Raw genomic sequence first — 21,266 nt, 5'->3', positions numbered from 1 at the left:
TTAGGTGCTGCGTCACCTTATTATTGGGCCAGGCCCATGTAATTTCGAAATACATAAGTATAGGCTATTTTTAGAGTTCGTATGTGTGGGGAAACAAGAGATAGGGTTGATTTCGGACCCCTCCACCAAGGGCCACGAAATTCCCCCCCCCCTCTTCCTCCATATATACAGCCCTTAAGGCATCGTTTAGACTTTGGGTTTTGTTTAGATTAAAAGTTCGCCATAGCTGCAACTTCGCGTACTTCGTTTGTGTTCAACGACCAGACAAAGGCGTCACAGAACCCCACCTTGATCAATAAAGCTTTCATCTTATATTCGCAATATCCAGATTGCAATCTCAGTTTCTTGCTTGTTCTTCGTTTGCTCGCAGGAAACAGACCCTCGTGGTCAGGTTGATCGTGCTCCGGCGTGGTCAATAACCTCTCGGAGTTGGTTTAGCGATTGCTAAGGCGCGACGTCCTCGCACGTTCGTAGTCGGATCGTCAAAGTCGACTTCCACCAAAGCGAAATCCACCATCTCATCGAAAGACGGGACACCTTTGCCTCTATCACTATTTTGATGATATACTGATTTATAGCAGATCTTTGGAAGAACACTTGGAACATTTACGTGCTGTTTTTATTGCTCTACGTGATGCACGTTTGTTTGGTAACCTTGGGAAGTGCACCTTTTGCACCGACCGAGTATCTTTTCTTGGCTATGTTGTTACTCCACAGGGAATTGAAGTTGACAAAGCCAAGATTGAAGCTATTGAGAGTTGGCCGCAGCCCAAAACGGTCACACAAGTGAGGAGTTTTCTTGGCCTCGCTGGATTCTATAGGCGTTTTGTGAGAGATTTCAGCACCATTGCTGCACCTCTCAACGAGCTTACAAAGAAGGATGTGCCTTTTGTTTGGTGTACCGCACAGGAAGAAGCCTTCACGGTATTGAAAGATAAGTTGACACATGCTCCTTTACTCCAACTTCCTGATTTTAATAAGACTTTTGAGCTTGAATGTGATGCTAGTGGAATTGGATTAGGAGGTGTGTTATTACAAGATGGCAAACCTGTTGCATACTTTTCTGAAAAATTGAGTGGGCCTAGTCTGAATTATTCTACTTATGATAAAGAATTATATGCTCTTGTTCGGACTTTAGAAACATGGCAACATTATTTATGGCCCAAAGAATTTGTTATACATTCTGATCATGAATCTTTGAAACATATTAAAAGTCAAGCTAAACTGAATGTAGACATGCTAAATGGGTTGAATTCATTGAGACTTTCCCTTATGTCATTAAACACAAGAAGGGAAAAGAAAATGTTATTGCTGATGCATTGTCTCGTCGCTATACTATGCTTTCACAACTTGACTTCAAAATATTTGGTTTGGAGACCATCAAAGATCAATATGTGCATGATGCTGATTTTAAAGATGTAATGCAGAATTGTAAAGAAGGAAGAATGTGGAACAAGTTTGTTGTTAACGATGGATTTGTGTTTCGTGCTAACAAGCTATGCATTCCAGCTAGCTCCGTTCGTCTTTTGTTGTTGCAGGAGGCGCATGGAGGAGGATTAATGGGACACTTTGGCGTGAAGAAGACGGAGGACGTACTTGCTACACATTTCTTTTGGCCAAAGATGAGACGGGATGTTGAGCGTTTTATTGCTCGCTGCACTACATGTCAAAAAGCTAAGTCACGACTCAATCCTCATGGTTTATATATGCCTTAGCTTTTTGAAAGTTAGTTCGCCGCAATGCTTGTCGATCCTGCACTTCACGTTCAGCTTTACAAGCAAGATGGAATAAACGAGTGATATTAGTATACTCCTTATAGTCTAGAATGGTCTGAATCTCTCTATTTAATCCACCCAGAAAACGTGCAAGCATAGCTTCATTCTCCTCAACAATACCACATCTAATCATGCCAGTTTGTAATTCCTGATAATATTCTTCTACAGAATTTTTTCCTTGTCTTAAACGCTGCAATTTTTGAAGCAATTCACGTTGATAATATGGTGGAACCCAACGCGTACGCATAGCAGTTTTCAAAGCAGCCCAAGTAGTTGGAATAGGATATAATCTACAATGTTCAGACCACCATACACATGCAAAACTAGTGAAAGCACAAACAGCAGCAGCAACTCGTCTCTCCTCAGGATATTGTAAACATGTAAATCGTTGTTCAGTTTCTAACTCCCAAGTAAGATATATATCAGGAACATATCTACCCTCAAATGGTGGAATATTCAATTTCAGTTTAGGAATATGGACATCATCTCGTACTTGAGGTGGTGGTGCAGGCCTACCATTACGAATATATACCTGAGGTCGACCTGCTGGTGGTGGTACAGGTGGCTGCACGTAGTGTTGATTTTGATCAACCTCATCCTCATAATCTCCCACATAATCATCCTCCTCCGCATCAGCAGCAGGAGCCACAGAAGTATCAACAGCAGCACCAACAGTTTGGCCAAACGCAAGAGGAACACGGCTTGCTCGGCGGAGGTCTGCTTCGCGACGTGGAGGTAGTCGTCGTTGTTGTTGTTGGAGAGGTGCGTTAGGTGCAGCGGGTGGTGGTGGTGGAAGACGCGCGAGCAATTCATTAAACTTGTTATCGAGCTTTGTTTCGAACGTCTTCTCAAAGCCAGTGATCTTCTCCATGGCCTCTTCAAAATTGTTCAGCACATCTTGCACCTGTTCAGTCAGCATTTGCTGAAACTTATCATGAAGCTCCTTGTTCGATAAATTCTCCCAGTCAATCTCGTCGGCTTGTGATCCTGGCATGGTTAGCAGCAATAGAAACACACAAGAATATGATCCTACAGACTACGAACAAGTGGTGGTGGTGGGTGTCACAAATCCGTCAAGCAAATCTCAAATTCTTACCAGTTCTTACCCAGCAGCAGGCGGTGATCGGCAACCGTTGTAGTCAAAAACTCTCAAAGCTTGGATAGAGCGATTACCAGGGAGAGTCAAATGCACGACGTAGATGTATGTGGAGCTGGGAAGGCTTATAATATGGTAGCAAAAAGGGTCAGCAATAATCAATTCAGAGATGCAAAGTTGAATAAACGCTCAACGACGGTACTGTGCTGGTCCTAGGCTAGACTGTGCTAGAGACGCGAGCCTAGAACACTAACAAAATCATGGCGCGGCACGTAAACAAGGGAAAAGCACACTCTGAATTTTTTTTTTCGCTCTTTTTATTTTGCGCTCTCTTTTTTTTTTTGCGAAAAATCACTATAATGGCGAGTGTCTCAAAACTCTTCCTAGCTCAAACTGACAGGATGGGCACGAAATTTTTTCGACCAATTTTTTTTTTTTCGGCTGCCCGGACCCAAAAACTGGAAACGGGTCAAAAAAAACTTCCTATAATGGCACCTGTCTCAAAACACTCAGAAACACCTAAAAATAGGATAGCCAGAAATTTTTTCGAAAAATGCGTTTTCGAAAAAATTTGGGCCTAAACGGAGCGTGGCTACCCTAAAACAATTTTTTTTTCCGAAACCTACTCCGGCAAGGAAACACGAATCGGAATCGAGATGGATCCCGAAAACAAACCTAATAAGCAAAGAACTCGGATTGGTGGTGGATATATGGTGGTGGTATATGGCAGCGGTGGTGGTAGCGGTGGTAGTATATGGATATGGATCGGTGGTGGTATATGGACACGGATTGGTGGTGGTATATGGATACGAATTCGGAGCGGTGGTGGTAGATGGCAGGGGCGATGATGATGGTGCGGCGGCGGCGTGACAACTTATGACCAGAACTCGAAACTCTAAAAGACTAGACTCTAAGACCAGCAACTAGACACGACGATGCAACCGCAAATTCAACAAAGCAAAACCCTAAAAAGATTATGCAAGGCTCAGATTGGTTCGGATATGATGAACTAACCCTAATTTTTTTGTGGCTTTTTCGTGGACTATAGGTATGAAGAACAGACTCGATCTAAACTACGAAAAACTGTAAAATCTCACCGAGCAACCTGGAAATCTGATACCACTTGATAGAGGCAAAGGTGTCCCGTCTTTCGATGAGATGGTGGATTTCGCGGTGGAAGTCGACTTTGACGATCCGACTACGAACGTGCGAGGACGTCGCGCCTTAGCAATCGCTAAACCAACTCCGAGAGGTTATTGACCACGCCGGAGCACGATCAACCTGACCACGAGGGTCTGTTTCCTGCGAGCAAACGAAGAACAAGCAAGAAACTAAGATTGCAATCTGGATATTGCGAATATAAGATGAAAGCTTTATTGATCAAGGTGGGGTTCTGTGACGCCTTTGTCTGGTCGTTGAACACAAACGAAGTACGCGAAGTTGCAGCTATGGCGAACTTTTAATCTAAACAAAACCCAAAGTCTAAACGATGCCCTAAGGGCTGTATATATGGAGGAAGAGAGGGGAATTTCGTGGCCCTTGGTGGAGGAGTCCGAAATCAACCCTATCTCTTGTTTCCCCACACATACGGACTCTAAAAATAGCCTATACTTATGTATTTCGAAATTACATGGGCCTGGCCCAATAATAAGGTGACGCAGCACCTAAAATAGCCTCGGGACGAAATTTATGAAGTGGCATCTTGTATATTTCGTCCAAGGCTTCATGCACCCATTATGGTGGCTTCAAAGTCCTGAAATCATCACTTGTAACTCCGTTCTTGTTCCCCTTGCGCATGCCATCATCTCCATGCTTGTTCTTGCTCCAATGTTCATCCTTCTCCAAGCTAGGCCCTTCATTTGTAAGCAAAACAAACGTATCCAATTTAGGCAGCATCATATTCTCATGAACATTAGAATCATTACCAAGAAACGAAAGTACCTGGTAATTTAGTTGGCGTGCATGAGCTCTAGTAATTGGTCCAGTATGTATAGCAGCAGGGGCTGTGGGTGTAACAATTGTATTGATGTCCTCATCATCCTCCCCTTCTTGAAATGAAGTCGTCCTCGACGGAAGTCCATCTTCCTCACCCAAATAAGGCTTCAAATCTGCAATGTTAAAAGTGGGACTAACCCCAAAATCTGCAGGCAGCTCAAGTTTATATGCATTATCATTTATTTTCTCTAACACCTTAAAGGGACCATCAGCACGTGGCATTAGCTTTGATTTGCGCAAATCAGGAAATCTATCCTTACGCAAATGTAACCAAACAAGATCTCCAGGTGCAAACACAACATGTTTTCTACCCTTATCTCCAGCAAGTTTATATTTAGCATTCATACGCTCAATGTTTTCCTTAGTTAACTCATGCATTTTTAAAATCAATTCAGCACGTTGTTTAGCATCAAAATTAACCTTCTTCGAAGATGGAAGAGGCAACAAATCAATAGGTGCACGAGGTAGGAAACCATACACAACTTCAAAAGGGCACATCTTAGTAGTAGAATGCAATGAACGATTATAAGCAAATTCAATATGAGGCAAGCATTCCTCCCACATTTTCTTATTATTCTTCAAAACAGCCCTAATGATGAGGACATGACTACCTTGGATATGACCAAAAATATTGCATATATGCATATTTGTCAGGTGATTTCTAGTGCAAACTATTCAATAATCTATTTATGTTATCCAGAACAAAAATACTTCACACATTTTTGTGTTTTGTCTAATTGCAGGTGTATGGGACATTTGTACAATCCACATATGAAGATAAGGAAGAAAGAGATGTTTATTTGCTGTCCAAAAAGTTCTCTCACGTCACTTTTGGCCCAAGAGAAGATAGAGTCCAAGTCTCTCACGTTCTGGATTCAGATTCGGACTGCATAGACATACCTGACTCAAAACGCACACAAGTTTTTCATACGGACTCCGAATTGGGTGATTCTTTTTTTGTTGGAAACTTGATAGAGGCAAAGGTGTCCCGTCTTTCGATGAGATGGTGGATTTTGCTTTGGTGGAAGTCGACTTTGACGATCCGACTACGAACGTGCGAGGACGTCGCGCCTTAGCAATCGCTAAACCAACTCCGAGAGGTTATTGACCACGCCGGAGCACGATCAACCTGACCACGAGGGTCTGTTTCCTGCGAGCAAACGAAGAACAAGCAAGAAACTGAGATTGCAATCTGGATATTGCGAATATAAGATGAAAGCTTTATTGATCAAGGTGGGGTTCTGTGACGCCTTTGTCTGGTCGTTGAACACAAACGAAGTACGCGAAGTTGCAGCTATGGCGAACTTTTAATCTAAACAAAACCCAAAGTCTAAACGATGCCCTAAGGGCTGTATATATGGAGGAAGAGGGGGGAATTTCGTGGCCCTTGGTGGAGGGGTCCGAAATCAACCCTATCTCTTGTTTCCCCACACATACGGACTCTAAAAATAGCCTATACTTATGTATTTCGAAATTACATGGGCCTGGCCCAATAATAAGGTGACACAACACCTAAAATAGCCTCGGGACGAAATTTATGAAGTGGCATCTTGTATATTTCGTCCAAGGCTTCATGCACCCATTATGGTGGCTTCAAAGTCCTGAAATCATCACTTGTAACTCCGTTCTTGTTCCCCTTGCGCATGCCATCATCTCCATGCTTGTTCTTGCTCCAATGTTCATCCTTCTCCAAGCTAGGCCCTTCATTTGTAAGCAAAACAAACGTATCCAATTTAGGCAGCATCATATTCTCATGAACATTAGAATCATTACCAAGAAACGAAAGTACCTGGTAATTTAGTTGGCGTGCACGAGCTCTAGTAATTGGTCCAGTATGTATAGCAGCAGGGGCTGTGGGTGTAACAATTGTATTGATGTCCTCATCATTGATCAAAATCAGAACTATGTGCCACCACTAGCACAGCAACCACCAGGTCGTCCACATGCAAATAATGGCAATGGTAGGGCTCACCCTCAGGTACGAGATCATGACCATCTCCCTAAACTAAAATTGAATATTCCACCTTTTGAGGGTAGATATGTTCCTGATATATATCTTACTTGGGAGTTAGAAACTGAACAATGATTTACATGTTTACAATATCCCGAGGAGAGACGTGTTCCTGCTGCTGTTTGTGCATTCACTAGTTTTGCATGTGTTTGGTGGTCTGAGCATTGTAGATTATATCCTATTCCGGCTACTTGGGCTGCTTTGAAAACAGCTATGCGTACTCGTTGGGTTCCACCATATTATCAACGTGAATTACTTCAAAAATTGCAGCGCTTAAGACAGGGAAAAAATTCTGTAGAAGAATATTATCAGGAATTACAAACTGGCATGATTAGATGTGGTATTGTTGAGGAGAATGAAGCTATGCTTGCACGTTTTATGGGTGGATTAAATAGAGATATTCAGACGATTCTAGAGTATAAGGAGTATACTAATATCACTCGTTTATTCCATCTTGCTTGTAAAGCTGAACGTGAAGTGCAGGATCGACAGGCATTGGCGCGGACTAACTTTTGTACAGGTCGACCTTCATCATGGACACCACGTGCATCATCTACTTCCACACGTTCTGCTACACCGGCGCCTCCGTCGGCTGCCACCTCCAACCGTGATACAATAAAGCAGGCACAATCACCACTATCTGCCAAGAGCACACCTTCTGGGCCTGCAAAGAGCTCTTCTTCATCCATGGCATCAACAGGGCAAACACATGATATTATTTTCGACGTTGCAAGGGTGGAGGTCATTATGTGAGAGAATGCCCATCTAAGCGTGTGATGATTGTTACTGAGGATGGTGGGTATGAGTCCGCTAGTGACTATGATGAGGAGACTTTGGCTCTTATTACACGTGACGAGCACGGTGGAGACGATTCTGATCATGAGACGCAATACATGGCTCCTGAAGATGCTGATAGGTATGAATGTTTAGTTGCTCAACGTGTTTTGAGTGTGCAGGTTACACAAGCTGAGCAAAATCAGAGGCATAATTTGTTCCATACAAAGGGAGTTGTGAAGGAACGTTCTGTTCGCGTGATCATAGATGGAGGGAGCTGCAATAACTTGGCTAGCATGGAGATGGTGGAGAAGCTATCTCTCACCACAAGACCACATCCACATCCTTAATACATCCAATGGTTCAACAACAGCGGCAATGTTAAGGTAACACGTACTGTTCGTGTGCATTTTAGTATCTCTACATATGCTGATTATGTTGATTGTGATGTGGTACCTATGCAAGCATGTTCCTTATTACTTGGTAGACCATGGCAATTTGATAAAAATTCTGTACACCATGGTAGAAACAATCAGTATACTCTTGTTCATAACGATAAAAATATTACTTTGCTTCCTATGACTCCTGATTCCATTTTGAAAGATGATATTAATAGAGCTAATAAAGCAAAACAGGAGACAAATAAGAGTGAAAATCAGATTGTGGCAAAAGAATTTGAGCACCAAATGAAGTCTAATAATAAACCATCTACTGTTGTTTCTGAAATTAAATTGAAAAGTGCATGTTTACTTGCCACCAAATCTGATATTAATGAGCTAGATTTCAGCAAATCTATTTGCTATGCTTTTGTGTGCAAAGAGGCATTATTTTCATTCGAGGACGTGCCTCCCTCTTTGCCCCCTGCTGTCACTAACATTTTGCAGGAGTTCGCTGACGTATTTCCACAAGACGTGCCACCGGGATTACCACCTATTCGAGGGATTGAGCATCAAATTGACTTAATTCCCGGTGCTTCGCTACCCAACCGTGCACCATACCGTACCAATCCAGAGGAGACGAAGGAGATTATGCGTCAAGTACAAGAACTGCTCGACAAAGGTTATATACGCGAATCCCTTAGTCCTTGTGCTGTTCCTATCATTTTAGTGCCGAAAAAGGATGGTACGTCGCGTATGTGCGTTGATTGTAGAGGCATAAATAATATTACTATTTGTTATCGTCATCCTATTCCTAGGCTAGATGATATGCTTGATGAATTGAGTGGCTCTACAATATTCTCCAAAGTTGATTTGCATAGTGGATACCATCAAATTCGTATGAAATTGGGAGATGAATGGAAAACAGCATTTAAAACTAAGTTTGGATTATATGAGTGGTTAGTCATGCCTTTTGGGTTAACTAATGCACCTAGTACTTTCATGAGGTTAATGAACGAAGTTTTACGTGCTTTCATTGGAAGATTTGTGGTAGTTTACTTTGATGACATATTGATTTATAGCAAATCTTTGGAGGAACATTTGGAACATTTACGTGCTGTTTTTATTGCTCTACGTGATGCACGTTTGTTTGGAAACCTTGGAAAGTGCACCTTTTGCACCGACCGAGTATCTTTTCTTGGCTATGTTGTTACTCCACAGGGAATTGAAGTTGATAAAGCCAAGATTGAAGCTATTGAGAGTTGGCCGCAGCCCAAAACGGTCACACAAGTGAGGAGTTTCCCTGGCCTCGCTGGTTTCTATAGGCGTTTTGTGAGAGATTTCAGCGCCATTGCTGCACCTCTCAACGAGCTTACAAAGAAGGATGTGCCTTTTGTTTGGGGTATCGCACAGGAAGAAGCCTTCACGGTATTGAAAGATAAGTTGACACATGCTCCTTTACTCCAACTTCCTAATTTCAGTAAGACTTTTGAGCTTGAATGTGATGCTAGTGGAATTGGATTAGGAGGTGTGTTATTACAAGATGGAAAACCTGTTGCATACTTTTCTGAAAAATTGAGTGGGCCTAGTCTGAACTATTCTACTTATGATAAAGAATTATATGCTCTTGTTCGGACCTTAGAAACATGGCAACATTATTTATGGCCCAAGGAATTTGTTATACATTCTGATCATGAATCTTTGAAACACATTAAAGTCAAGCAAAACTGAACCGTAGACATGCTAAATGGGTTGAATTCATTGAGGCTTTACCTTATGTCATTAAACACAAGAAGGGTAAAGAAAATGTTATTGCTGATGCCTTGTCTCGTCGTTATACTATGCTTTCACAACTTGACTTTAAAATATTTGGTTTGGAGACCATCAAAAATCAATATGTTCATGATGCTGAATTTAAAGATGTATTGCAGAATTGTAAGGAAGGGAGAACTTGGAACAAGTTCATTATTAATGATGGATTTGTGTTTCATGCTAACAAGCTATGCATTCCAGCTAGCTCCGTTCGTCTTTTGTTGTTGCAGGAGGCGCATGGACGAGGATTAATGGGACACTTTGGTGTCAAGAAGATGGAGGATATACTTGCTACACATTTCTTTTGGCCAAAGATGAGACGGGATGTGGAGCGTTTTGTTGCTCGCTGCACTACATGTCAAAGAGCTAAGTCACGACTCAATCCTCATGGTTTATATATGCCTTTGCCTGTACCTAGTGTTCCTTGGGAGGATATATCTATGGACTTTGTTTTAGGTTTAGCTCGAACAAAGAAGGGGAGTGATGAGGACATCAATACAATTGTTACACCCACCGCCCCTGCTGCTATACATACTGGACCAATTACTAGAGCTCGTGCACGCCAACTAAATTACCAGGTACTTCCGTTTCTTGGTAATGATTCTAATGTTCATGAGAATATGATGCTGCCTAAATTGGATACATTTGTTTTGCTTACAAATGAAGGGCCTAGCTTGGAGAAGGATGAACATTGGAGCAAGAACAAGCATGGAGATGATGGCATGCGCAAGGGGAACAAGAACGGAGTTACAAGTGATGATTTCAGGACTTTGAAGCCACCATAATGGGTGCATGAAGCCTTGGACGAAATATACAAGATGCCACTTCATAAATTTCGTCCCGAGGCTATTTTAGGTGCTGCGTCACCTTATTATTGGGCCAGGCCCATGTAATTTCGAAATACATAAGTATAGGGTTGATTTCGGACCCCTCCACCAAGGGCCACGAAATTCCCCCCTCTTCCTCCATATATACAGCCCTTAGGGCATCGTTTAGACTGTGGGTTTTGTTTAGATTAAAAGTTCGCCATAGTTGCAACTTCGCGTACTTCGTTTGTGTTCAACGACCAGACAAAGGCGTCACAGAACCCCACCTTGATCAATAAAGTTTTCATCTTATATTCGCAATATCCAGATTGCAATCTTAGTTTCTTGCTTGTTCTTCGTTTGCTCGCAGGAAACAGACCCTTGTGGTCAGGTTGATCGTGCTCCGGCGTGGTCAATAACCTCTCGGAGTTGGTTTAGCGATTGCTAAGGCGCGACGTCCTCGCACGTTCGTAGTCGGATCGTCAAAGTCGACTTCCACCAAAGCGATATCCATCATCTCATCGAAAGACGGGACACCTCCGCCTCTATCAGGGAGGGATAGCATATTTGTTGTCGTGGATAGGTTCTCGAAAATGGCACACTTTATACCATGTCATAAAAGCGATGATGCTGTTAATGTTGCTGATTTGTTATTTCGTGAAATTATTCGCTTACATGGTGTGCCAAATACTATTGTTTCAGATCGTGATACTAAATTTCTTAGCCACTTTTGGAGATGTTTATGGGCTAAGTTGGGGACTAAGCTGCTTTTTAGTACTACTTGTCACCCCCAAACTGATGGACAAACTGAAGTAGTCAATAGAACATTGTCTACTATGCTTAGGGCTGTTTTGAAGAATAACAAGAAAATGTGGGAAGAATGCTTGCCTCATATTGAATTTGCTTATAATCGTTCATTGCATTCTACTACTAAGATGTGCCCTTTTGAAATTGTGTATGGTTTCCTACCTCGTGCACCTATTGATTTGTTGCCTCTTCCATCTTCAGAGAAGGTTAATTCTGATGCTAAAGAACGTTCTGAATTGATTTTAAAAATGCACGAGTTAACTAACGAAAACATTGAGCGTATGAATGCTAAATATAAACTTGCTAGAGATAAGGGTAGAAAACATGTTGTGTTTGCTCCTGGAGATCTTGTTTGGTTACATTTGCGTAAAGATAGATTTCCTAATCTGCGCAAATCAAAGCTAATGCCACGTGCTGATGGTCCTTTTAAGGTGTTAGAGAAAATAAATGATAATGCATATAAACTTGAGGTACCTGTAGATTTCGGGGTTAGTCCCACTTTTAACATTGCAGATTTGAAGCCTTATTTGGGTGAGGAAGATGCGCTTCCGTCGAGGACGACTTCATTTCAAGAAGGGAAGGATGATGAGGACATCAATACCATTGTTACACCCACAGCCCCTACTGTTACATATACTGGACCAATTACTAGAGCTCGCGCACGCCAATTAAATTACCAGGTACTTTCGTTTCTTGGTAATGATTCTAATGTTCATGAGATTATGATGCTGCCTAAATTGGATACATTTGTTTTGCTTACAAATGAAGGGCCTAGCTTGGAGAAGGATGAACATTGGAGCAAGAACACACATGGAGTTGGTGGCATGCTGATGAGGACATGAAAAGGTTAAGGTTGCGGTTGGTTCTTTCACTGGTTATGCTTTGGTTTGGTGGAGTGAATATTGTCGGTTACACCCTGATTATATACCTACTACTTGGGATGATTTGAAACTTGCCATGCGACATACTTTCGTCCCTGCTTATTACACTCGTGACATGATTAAGAAGTTGCAACACTTAAAACAAGGTAGTGAAACTGTAACAAAATATTATGATGATTTACAAACTACCTTGTTGCATTCCTCTTTAGAAGAAAGTGAAGATGATTTTATGGATAGATTTTGGGGAGGATTAAACCGTGATATTCAAGAGATACTAATTCATTAAGAGTGTTATCCTATGGACCATTTGTTTCATCTTGCTTGCAAAGCTGAACAGGAAATAAAACGACGTGTTGGCCACGAGGAGAACAAGCGCACGGTGCACATTCCAAGAGTTGATATGATTGTTCCTTCAACACTAGGCATACTATGACAACCACATCCGTTGTTGTCAGGACTACATCACCTCCACCATGTGACACATCGCCCCCGAGAGTGGCTCCATCATGTGAGTTGATTATAAGAGGTAATGACAAAGGTACTGATCTTTCATCTCTACATGAGAATGATGAATGCCTTGTCAATTTGAATGCACCATCTGATGAGCTACCCACTACTTTGATCACACCACCTATTTTAGAGGACTACGTTGATAATTTGACTTTGCCATGTGATCAAACAACTGAAATACCAACAATTTTGAGTGCACCCATTGAATTAACTATTGATGCAAAAGAACCAATGTTTAATCATTTTGATATGACCTCTAATCTAGGTGATGATTCTATGTTGAATGACTTATTGCATGTTTGCTTATTTAAGCATGTTGTAGCATGTAAATTTGATGCAAGTAAGGTTTATTCACCAATGTTGGGATGGTTTAATGATGAACATTGTCAATCTTTTGAAATGAATAAGAGCTTCACTTATATGTGCAAACTGAGTTGCAATATTTTCATGCCTTCTACTTCTTGTGCTAATTTTTTGGCTTTAGATTTTATGAACTATGCAAGTTACTCATCTATTCATGTGTCATATATGCAAAAATCAAGGGAAGTAAAAATGGATGACATATACATATACAACATGTACACCTTGTCTCTTTTGTTAGCCACATTTCAGATTAAGCAACGCCGAGGACGGCTTTATTTTCAAGAAAGGGAGGATGATGAGGACATGACTACCTTGGATATGACCAAAAATATTGCATATATGCATATTTGTCAGGTGATTTCTAGTGCAAACTATTCAATAATCTATTTATGTTATCCAGAACAAAAATACTTCACACACTTTTGTGTTTTGTCTAATTGCAGGTGTATGGGACATTTGTACAATCCACATATGAAGATAAGGAAGAAAGAGATGTTTATTTGCTGTCCAAAAAGTTCTCTCACGTCACTTTTGGCCCAAGAGAAGATAGAGTCCAGGTCTCTCACGTTCTGGATTCAGATTCGGGCTGCACAGACACACCTGACTCAAAATGCACACAAGTTGTTCATACGGACTCCGAATTGGGTGATTTTTTTTTGTTGGAAACTAGATTTCGTGCACTTTCCAACCCAATTGGAATCACCTTCAAATTCGTCCGGAGCGTTGAGTTGTGGACGAAACAATCTGATGCTGCAGCAGAATCCGAGTCAAACTACAAGTCCAAAGGTGTTACATCACCTCCACTTGGGCCCATTGGCCTTGTACGACCTAGATTTAGTTTTAGGCTGCCTTAGGACGTCCTCCCACCTCCTTGGCCGCCACCCCTTGCTCCTATATAAGTAGATCCATCTAGTAGCTTTTCCTGGGGATTTGTTTAGTTAAAAGTTAGTCATTGCAACTTCGTGTACTTTGTTTGTGTCCAACAACCAGACCAAGACCGTTTACGGATCCCCACCTTTATCAATACTTCATCTATATTCACAATATTCAGATTGCTTTATCATATTCTTGCTTGTTCTTCGATTGCTTGCAGGAATAGACCTTCGTGGTCAGGTTGATTGTGCTCTGGCGTGGTGAATAACCTCTTGGAGTTGGTTTAGCGATTGCTAAGGCGCAACGTCATGCACGTTTGTAGTCGAATCGTCAAAGTCGTCTCCACCAAATCGATAGTTATCATCTCATCGAAAGATCGGGACACCCCCGCCTCTATCACATGCGCAAGGGGATCAAGAACGGAGTTACAAGTGATGATTTCAGGACTTTTAAGCCGCCATAAGGAGTGCATGAAGCCTTGGACGAAATATACAAGATGCCACTTCATAATATTCGTCCATAGGCTATTCTAGGTGCTGCGTCACCTTATTAATGGGCCAGGCCCATGTAATTTCGAAATACTTAAGTATAGGCTATTTTTAGAGTCCGTATGTGTGGGGAAACAAGAGTTAGGGTTGGTTTGGACCCCACCCTCAAGGGCCACGAAATTCCCCCCTCTTCCTCCATATATACAGCCCTTAGGGCGTCGTTTAGACTTTGGGTTTTGTTTAGATTAAAAGTTCGCCATAGCTGCAACTTCGTGTACTTCGTTTGTGTCCAACGACCAGACCAAGACGTCACAAAACCCCACCTTGATCAATAAAGCTTTCATCTTATATTCGCAATATCCAGATTGCAATCTCAGTTTCTTGCTTGTTCTTCGTTTGCTCGCAGGAAACAGACCCTCGTGGTCAGGTTGATCGTGCTCCAGCGTGGTCAATAACCCTCGGAAGTTGGTTTAGCGATTGCTAAGGCGCGACGTCTCGCACGTTCGTAGTCGGATCGTCAAAGTTGACTCCCACAGAAAACGATAGCCACCATCTCATCGAAACATCGGGACACCTTAGCCTCTATCAAAAACACACTCGGAGTAGAGGTTAAGTCGTTAGAAATCAAAGTGGCCTCACATGCCGTCTCAACTACCTCACTCACTAAGTGTTGTGGCTCACTCACTTCCTCTTGGATGCTCTCACTCATATGGTTGGTGGAGTCACTCAAATGGCTCTCAAGCTCACATAGGATGTGTGGCATGCTCTCAAGTGTGGGGCTAGTGGTGGTGACACTCATCCTCTCATAGGAAATGCTCTCAATGTCACGTGTGGTGGAGTCACTCGTGTCACTCATGTGGTGGTGGCTCTCCTCACATGGCAATTGGGGCATCTCGACATATGTGGGTGTCGGAGAGATGTAGGTGCAAATGTCTCCATGCTCAATCATGTCGTAGTCATAGCCGTGGATGAAGGCCGAAGATGGCACATCATCACTCTCCTCTAGGACCAAAGATAAGGTCTCATGAGCGGTCATGTAGCTTGACTCGGAGTATGAGTCGAATATGGGTGTCGTATTCATGTTGTTGAAGATGTTCATGCTCGTCTCCATGACCGAAGGGAATTTCCCATGCTCGGCCATTTTCCTTGAGGGCTTCCGAAGATGGAAGTGTCGCCCTCGCTTGTAGGTGGTCGCCTTGTACTTGATGACGTCGATGTAGGCGAACTCACGAGAAGTAGGCGAAGATGCCGTACGTCCAAAGGCGAAGATGCCTTGATAGCACTTGGCGAAGATGCCAAAGTGGATGGTGTAGCTGTAGCTCCGTCTTGGTGGTGCTCGTCTCGCGGTCTTCTCTTGTGCTCATGAAGTTTGGACTTGGCGTGAAGTAGGGATTTTTGGGACTTGTAGGTAGGCGCTTGTGGAGCATCATCATGATGATGGTGTCGTTGTCGTGCTTGCACATGTTGCTTGGAGGTGAATTGCCCTTCATGACGAGGTGGATCACGAACGTGATGGTGGTCGCCATGGAGATGTGGACGTGGACATCTTGCGCTTGTGTCGCTTGGGCGCTCCGAAGAGGATCGATGTGCTTGCTGATGCCTTGAAGATGACGAAGGGGAAGTAGACTTGATCAAGGCCCGAATCTCCTCCATCCTTGCATCTTGCTCCTCCTTTTGTGCGGAAAGCTTGTTGTTGATGTAGTCCCTTTTCCTTGCTTCGGAGTGACGAATGTCGATGGAGAGGTTCTCGATGCGCTCTCGCAATCTTGATTGTGCGCCTTGCATTTGTCGTTGTAGATCGAAGATTGACGCTTTGGTGATGTAGTTGTTCACGCCGTCGTTGTTGTGGAGGATCGGAGATGAAATGCCTTGCCTATCCATCACAAGATTCAAGCCAATATGAGTGGAGAAAGAGAAGAACGAATACCCAATGTACCTTGACCGAAGTTGAAAGTGGATCAATGATCACTCCAATGTGGACAAGGAAATAGCACAATTGGTACCAATTCTTGTCGGTTTCTCACACCTACACAAGTAAGGCTTATGGTGGAGCTCGGTGAGGTGGCACAAAAATTTAATGCAAAATGTTAGCAAGAGTCAATAATGTTGAAAGAGATTCACAAATTCACAAGTGTAACAAGTAGACCAATAGCAATATGGGTGGCACACGGAAACGCACACACGGATAGATAGATAAATGGGGTCGTGCAACCAAGGATGAGCTCAAAATGTGGAATCCACGAAAAATGCTCTTGTTGCACAACTCTAGAGAGACGCTAGCACGATTGCTCAATAGGCGGATACGACACTTGTGCACAACCTATAGGAGACAACAATGCAATGACTTCTATCCCAAGTATGCTATGTATATGATGTTCCGGTGGTATGATCCAAGATGATCGGATATGACAATCTTATGCAATGTGGTGGATGCTATGGCTATTGCTTACAAGCTTCTTTGCTCTTTATCTTTTGCTTAAAAGCTTATTCTCTTTTTTGTATGGCCATTTTGCGAAATTCACAAACCAAGATAGGTATTGTGTATATGCGGGAACAATCTTGTGACACAAGGGATGATATGATGATACCAATATGATATGTTATGTATTCAATGGAAGGGTGGATCACTAATGTGCACAAATAACGTTGCCGGCAATACTCAAATGGCTAGTCTCGATAGGCAAGTAACGCAAAATGGGCTAGGGGTTATCAATGCAATGGCAAGGGAATATACAATGAAGGGATACCACGATACCGAGATGATATGGAGGTTACCGTCCATGGCAATGATGAGTGTCGGTGATCTTGATGGAGATACCAAGATGATGGAGACTCGTCCCTAAGTAGCCGAAACACCTTAGGAAACGGAAAAACCACAACTCAAAATCTCAAGGACAAAAGTCAAATGGTGGTAGCGGAATGCGGTGGTGTTGCACTAGGCAATGGAGAAGTGGAGGTGGTGGTGGTGGTCGATGAAGAAGCAACCGTCCCTAAGTAGCCGAAACACCTTAGGAGACTCAAGTCACAACTCAAACAACCACATATACAATGGGGATCAAAATGTGTTAAGTTGCGGAAGTTGGTGCTGGTGTAGCGGATGATGTAGTGGAAGCCCTAGGCAAAGATGCCAAAATTGTCAAACTTTGACGGAGTCAAATGGTGATGGTAGTATTTTTGTGGGAAGGGGGATGTCAAGAGCTTTCCAATGAGCTAAAGAACGCGAAAATCGGACTCCGGATGAATTAGTTATGGCCGAAACGAAAATCAGCCAAAGTTGATATCTACAGGTAGCGGATGTCTGGAAAAAACGGTCGTCCGGTCGCCGGACGTCCGGTCGGGTCGGAAATCCGCTAATTCTGCTCGGGTTAGGGGGTTCCGGTGGTCCGGTAAGGTCGAACGGTAAGGTCGGACGTCCGGTGGTTCCTGCGGCTCCGGACGTCCGGTAAGGTGACGGTCGTCCTGCTAGAGGCGGGGGTGTCCCGATCTTTCGATGAGATGATAACTATCGATTTGGTGGAGACGACTTTGACGATCCGACTACAAACGTGCACGACGTTGCGCCTTAGCAATCGCTAAACCAATCTCCTGAGGTTACTGACGAGGCCGGAAGCACGGTCAGCCTGACCACGAAGGTCTATTCCTGCAAGCAATCGAAGAACAAGCAAGAATATGATAAAGCAATCTGAATATTGCAAATATAGATGAAGTATTGATAATGGTGGGGATCCGGAAGCGGTCTTGGTCTGGTCGTTGGACACAAACGAAGTACACGAAGTTGCAATGGCTAACTTTTAACTAAACAAATCCCAAGGAAAAGTTACTAGATGGATCTACTTATATAGGAGCAAGGGGTGGAGGCCAAGGAGGTGGGAGGACGTCCCAAGGCAGCCTAAAACTAAATCTAGGTCGTACAAGGCCAATGGGCCCAAGTGGAGGTGATGTAACACCTTTGGACTTGTAGTTTGACTCGGATTCTGCTGCAGCATCAGATTGTTTCATCCACAACTCAACGCTCCGGACGAATTTGAAGGTGATTCCAATTGGGTTGGAAAGTGCACGAAATCTAGTTTCCAACAAAAAAAGAATCACCCAATTCGGAGTCCGTATGAAAACCTTGTGTGCGTTTTGAGTCAGGTGTGTCTGTGCAGTCCGAATCTGAATCCAGAACGTGAGAGACTTGGGCTCTATCTTCTCTTGGGCCAAAAGTGACGTGAGAGAACTTTTTGAACAGCAAATAAACATCTCTTTCTTCCTTATCTTCATATGTGGATTGTATAAATGTCCCATACACCTGCAATTAGACAAAACACAAAAGTGTGTGAAGTATTTTTGTTCTGGATAACATAAATAGATTATTGAATAGTTTGCACTAGAAATCACCTGACAAATATGCATATATGCAATATTTTTGGTCATATCCAAGGTAGTCATGTCCTCATCATCCTCCCCTTCTTGAAAATAAAGCCGTCCTCGGCGTTGCATCAAATTTACATGCTACAACATGCTTAAATATGCAAACATGCAATAAGTCATTCAACACAGAATCATCACCAAGATTAGAGGTCATATCAAAATGATTAAACATTGGTTCTTTTGCATCAATAGTTAATTCAATGGGTGCACTCAAAATTGTTGGTATTTCAGTTGTTTGATCACATGGCAAAGTCAAATTATCAACGTAGTCCTCTAAAATAGGTGGTGTGATCAAAGTAGTGGGTAGCTCATCAGATGGTGCATTCAAATTGACAAGGCATTCATCATTCTCATGTAGAGATGGAAGATCAGTACCTTTGTCATTACCTCTTATGACCAACTCAGATGATGTAGCCACTCTCGGGGGCGATGTGTCACATGGTGGAGGTGATGTAGTCCTGACAACAACGGATGTGGTTGTCATAGTATGCCTAGTAGTTGAAGGAACAATCATATCAACTCTTGGAATGTGCACCGTGCGCTTGTTCTCCTCATGGCCAACACGTCGTTTTATTTCCTGTTCAGCTTTGCAAGCAAGATGAAACAAATGGTCCATAGGATAACACTCTTCATGAATTAGTATCTCTTGAATATCACGGTTTAATCCTCCCCAAAATCTATCCATAAAATCATCTTCACTTTCTTCTAAAGAGGAATGCAACAAGGTAGTTTGTAAATCATCATAATATTTTGTTACAGTTTCACTACCTTGTTTTAAGTGTTGCAACTTCTTAATCATGTCACGAGTATAATAAGCAGGGACGAAAGTATGTCGCATGGCAAGTTTCAAATCATCCCAAGTAGTAGGTATATAATCAGGGTGTAACCGACAATATTCACTCCACCAAACCGCAACCTTAACCTTTTTATGTTCATTGAAATTATGGGAAGCAAATATATTTTTTATGTCGAACTCCCATTCAATATATAAAGCAGGTTTAAAACGGCCATTAAATGGTGGTATAGATACATTAACCTGATCATGTGCATTTGGATGTTTGTGCACCTCTCGTGACGGTTGTGGTATTTGCAAAGGTGGTGGCACGTCTCCCGCGATCGACAAAGCCCATGAATTGACTCTGGATCCTGTCATGATTAGTAGAACAAGAAACAAAACCCAAAAATAATGTTCCTATAACTACTAGGATGTGGTGGTAAAACGCTCACAGTAAAGCAAATATCAATGTCTTACAAGTTCTTACCATGCAGCAGGCGGTGATCGGCAACCAGCGGTGTCAAGTAACTCCGAATATTGAGTAAAGCGATTGCCAGGGGAGCGTACGTATACACGGTGTAGAAATATGTGGAGCTGGGTTGGCTATATATGGTAGCAAAAGATTAGCAATGATCAATTCAAAGATGCAATGTTGAATAAACGCTCAACGACGGTACTGTGCTGGTCCTAGGCTAGACCGGACTAGAGACGCGAGCCTAGAACACTAATGAGGTCACGGCGTAGCACAACTAGCATCAATGAAGGATACTAAGTAGCTCTTGACAGCAAGATATAAGTGAAGATCACAATGGCAGTGAAGATAATGATGAAAAACAACTGCCAAGCAGGATATACAACAACTCTCTCTCCAACTTTCCTCTTGAAAAGTTTGAGACAATTTTCTGATAAATTCTTTCAAAGAATGGTACTAACTCAAGCTTTCCAATGCAAAAAGAATCACTCGATTCCGAGTTGATATGAGGAGTCAAATAATTCTAAAACTGGCCTGAAAAATTGGAACAAGTTGTGTTCACGAACTTCGGAGGGCAAAAAGACCTATTTAGAAGCCGATTTTGAGGTGTCAAATATTGAACTAGTTTCTGCAACTATTTAGATGCGGCTCGTCGCTATCTTCAATTTGAGTACTCACGGAGCCAAAACTGACTTTGTATGAGGAAGATACACCTGTTTTACTGAACAGTGCGCAAAACAGATTCCAATCCGAATTCAACTACGAGATTGAGTCTAGATAGATCCGAATTTTGTTTTTTTTTCTCCTCTCTTTTTTTTTCTCACACTTTTTTTCTTTTCCTTTCTTTTTTTTTCTCTGACTTTTTTTTTACTTTTTTTTTCTCTCGTTTTTTTTCTCTATCTTTTTTTTCTCTCTCCCTCTTTCCAAAAAAAACTAGATAAGATGTAGATTGGATCAAGCGAAGATGGGAACGATCTCAACTATGATTATGACAATGAACAGTGGGTAGCACGTGGAGGAAATTGATGGATGGGTGGT

This window comes from Triticum dicoccoides, chromosome 5A (genome assembly GCF_002162155.2).
Source record: "Triticum dicoccoides isolate Atlit2015 ecotype Zavitan chromosome 5A, WEW_v2.0, whole genome shotgun sequence".
In the NCBI taxonomy this organism is placed as follows: Eukaryota; Viridiplantae; Streptophyta; class Magnoliopsida; order Poales; family Poaceae; genus Triticum; species Triticum dicoccoides.
The sequence above is the reverse complement of the archived record's forward strand: the minus strand, read 5'-3'. Positions refer to the sequence as shown.